General features: G+C 55.5%; 1 long non-coding RNA gene across 1 annotated transcript; it reads right to left on the bottom strand.

Annotated features, from left to right (window-relative positions):
* Positions 1-694: 694 nt before the first annotated feature.
* Positions 695-2,219, bottom strand: LOC114486537 (uncharacterized). The gene is made up of 3 exons (XR_003680399.2): positions 2,094-2,219; positions 1,487-1,596; positions 695-783 (listed from the first exon to the last, which is right to left on the bottom strand). It is a non-coding gene; the product is annotated as an uncharacterized lncRNA (long non-coding RNA).
* Between the last annotated feature and the right edge of the window lie 1,502 nt (positions 2,220-3,721).

Here is a 3,721-nt window from a genome sequence, read left to right on the forward strand (position 1 = left end):
CCAGGCCTAGACTGGGTTTCAGGCTTATTCTCCTAAAAAGAAATGAGATCTACTTTGTCTATTAACATTTAGGTTGTCACTCCTCCAAATACTTCTAACAGGGTCTGTTACACCTACATCATTCACACTGGGCTAATAGAAGAGGACATAAAATTATATATATGAACACACCAAATGGCTCCATTCTTTTAGACAGTGTAACCCAAGCGCTGACTATCTAGATCAGGATCAAAATTACTACCAAAGGGAACATGGCTTTTAATCCTGCCTGGGACCCCGGCTACAATAATTCTTTTACTAATCTTTGGCTTCTGTTTTTTTAAACTACTTGTTAAGTTCTGTCTCTTCCAGATTACAATAGGTTCACATCAAGATAATGATGATGCAAAGATTCCAGCCATTTCTCAGAACAGATCCTGCCAAAACAACAACAGAAGGCACCCTGGGGCCCTTAATCAGACAGGGTGAGAGCTCCGTGACCCCAACTAGGTAGGGTCTACGAGCCCCTTGCCAGCCTAAAGAAGCTACAGAAGACAGACTGTCGTCCCTCATCCTCCCAATAAAGATTTCTTGGGGTTCATGTCTCTCAGGGGGGATTTGAAATATGAGATAGATGGGTCCCCTGGGCCGGACAGTTGGTGTTTGTCGAGTGGAGCAAAACTGAAGTTTTGTCCTCAGCCAGACATGAATGACACCTGTTTCCCTTCCTCTGTTGATATGGAGGGGATGAACTAGCAGTGGGGAATTTGTTGCAGCAAAAATAGAAATGAAGTTTTCCCTCCCCTGAGAACAAGGAAAATAAAGGGAACGGTGAACAGGCTAGTGAAGAAACATAACCTGGCCTGAAACAGTTAATCAGCCTTGGTTTACTTTAACTGTCGCTAATTTGTAGTAACTAGATTTGTACTTTACAAAGCTAACCTCACTCCCTGACACTATGTAATTCACATTCGGTACCCATCACCCCTAACTCTGTGTGAGTTACATCCCGTGCCTCTCACCCCCTCACCTTATTATGTCCCGGCACTCACATTCTATACGCCCCTCGTAAGAAATCACCCCCTATAGTTTTTGCATTTCGGAAACAAGGTCACCGGCCAATAAACCAGAGGCAAACGGACACAATTACCAGACTGCCGGACTCCAATTACCGGCGTGGCCTGACGCCAGCTATGACTGTTTTGAAATAATGCAAAGGAAAGGAAGAATGCAAGAACTTCACTACTTTGATCCTTATCATAGACCCCGGACTGCGAGCCTCACATATAAAATCGTCCCTGATTCCCAAGGAGGGAGGGCACAGCTCTGGAGGCGCTAGCCTGCTGTGTCTTCCCTTCCGCCTGGCAGAAAAATAAAGCCATCTCTCTCTTCCTCCAAAACCCCTGGCTCTGTATTTCTGTTCGGCCTCGGTGCACAGGGGAGCCGATATTTTGGCAACACCTCCTCCTCCCTCCCCTAGCTCAGAGAGGATTTCTAAAATCCTTACTTGAAAGGTGCTGGCTGGTGAATAATGGCTACCACGTGAGGGCCTCTGTGCCCCGGGGCTCAGGTGCTCTTCGACAATCCCGTGAAGCAGGTGCCTTGAGAAACCCCACTCTGCAGACGAGGAAACTGAGGGTCAGAGAGGGTCTGGGACTTGGCCCGGTTCACAGCTGGTTAAATGATGGACGGGGATGGAACCCAGGCCTGTCTGAGCCCTGTACCCATGTATTTCACCACCAGGGGGTGCGTGTGTGCGTGTGTGCGCGTGTGCGTGTGTGTGTGTGTGTGTGTGTGTGTGTGTCTGGTTGTTCCAGGGGGCATTCAGAAATCCGACTTGGTCAGGACCACACGCAGGGTGGGCTTACTCCCTGCAACTGTCGGGGAAAGGTACCCTCTAAGTGACCCCTGTCAGTGACCAGAACAGAGCGCCTGCTTCAGTCTGGGGCATTTCCTTCATGGGGTCAAGGGTCTGGGGAGCTGGGTCAGCCCCTGGAAGGCTGGTGAGCAGGAAACGGAACAGAGCCCTGGGGCGCGGGGGTGGGGGAGGGAGAGAGGGGGGAGGGGAGGGGGGAGCCTGCTGAACCTCCCCACCCTAAGGCAGACCCACCTACCTGGGAAGGCGGATCCAGTGTTTATGGGGCTGTAACCTCACAGTTCACTGGCCTCTGACCTGGACCCTCCGCCCACTCCCCCCCATCCGCCGTCCTCAGAGAGTCTCTCAATCAAATCCACCCCAGTCCGCCTCGCCCTTCGCCTTGTTTAGAGCTTCCTGGGGACAAATTCCAAGGCCGCTGGGCCCGCCCCTTCTCTCCGTCACCTCCCGCCTCCCCCGACTTTGGACTTGGCACTCTCGGGAATCTCTCCCTGCCTGCGCTCCTGCGGACGCTCTGCCGGCGTCCCTCCCCTGGGAGGGGGAAGGGGGGAGGGGAGGGGAGGGGGAGGGGAGGGGAGGGGGGAAGGGTCCCGTCCCCTCCACCCGGCCCCCCGGCCCTTGCGCTTCCCCTGCCCAGTGCTGGTCACAGTGGGGATGGGTGACTCTGCTGTCCCACTCCCGGGCTGCTCCCCTCCCAAGGGTAGGATGGGGGTCCCATTACTCTGGCTGTGGAACAAATTACCCCAAGACTTCGTGGCCTGAAACCACCACTTCTTACACTCACAGATTCCGTGGGCTGGGAGTTTGGGCTTGTCTGGGGCCTCAGCTGGAGTCACCTGGAGGTTTGTTCAGGTCGCGCGGTCGATGCTGGCTGTCCAGTGGGCCCTCCACGTGGGCTAGCGGGGGGGCAGCACCCACTTCAAGATGTAGGCGGTCTGGGACTTCCCTGGCGGTCCAGTGGTTAGGACTCTGCACTTCCACTAAAGGGGGTGCGGGTTCCATCCCTGGTGGGGGAACGAAGATCCCACATGCCATCAGCCGTGGAGGGGCGCTCCAAGGGGTAGGGGGCATGGATCCCCCCGACTGCTTGGTGGGAGCTGTGTAGGGAGGGTCATTTAGGAAAATACAGGGCCAGCCCGCAGCAGGTTCTCAGGACGTTTCTGCTGCTCTGTTGAGCCCACATAGCCCCGCTGCAGCTTCCAGAGGGGGGCAGAGGAAACTGAGGCCCAGGGTACTCGCTCAAGGCCCTCACGTGTGGGACGCCAGTTCCACTGCAGGACACTGCCCCCTAGTGGCCAGAGGCGGCACGTCCAGGAGCCGAGGCCTGAGAGCAGAGCCTGTGTGGACCGGGGGCGGGGGGGAGGGGCGGGGGCGGGGCTGGCCCCGCCCCTCCTGGACCAGCGGGCAAACTCTTGAACCTCGGCAGGTTCCGCAGAGTGCGGTCAGCGCACATTTATGTCGTCAGTCTCGGTCATCCTGGTGACCCTCCCATCAGTGACATCCTTAGAGATCTCCACTAGAGGCAGTGTGGTACAGACTGGACCTGCTGAGTGGCCGTGGGGTGACCGGATGGTCACAGGGTTAAAGTCCACTCTGACTTATTTGGGGAAGCCATCAGTGACTCCCGTGGTCCCCAGGATAAAGGCCACAGTCTTTGAAGTGGCTTGGGAGGCCCCACCCACCCCCGTCCTCCCCCTCAACCTCAAGTTGTCAAGACCCCAGAGGTTCCCACCACTTGAAGTCCACCATCAGCAGAACAAGAGGCCCAGGTTCTGCAGGCCTGTGGGAGCCAGACTAACAGCCCAGCTGCAGGTTCTTTGCTCCCATCGCGTGCTTAGCCTATTTTTTTTTTTTTTTTTTTTTTTT

Source organism: Physeter macrocephalus, chromosome 7 (assembly GCF_002837175.3).
Source record: "Physeter macrocephalus isolate SW-GA chromosome 7, ASM283717v5, whole genome shotgun sequence".
NCBI classification, from domain to species: Eukaryota; Metazoa; Chordata; class Mammalia; order Artiodactyla; family Physeteridae; genus Physeter; species Physeter macrocephalus.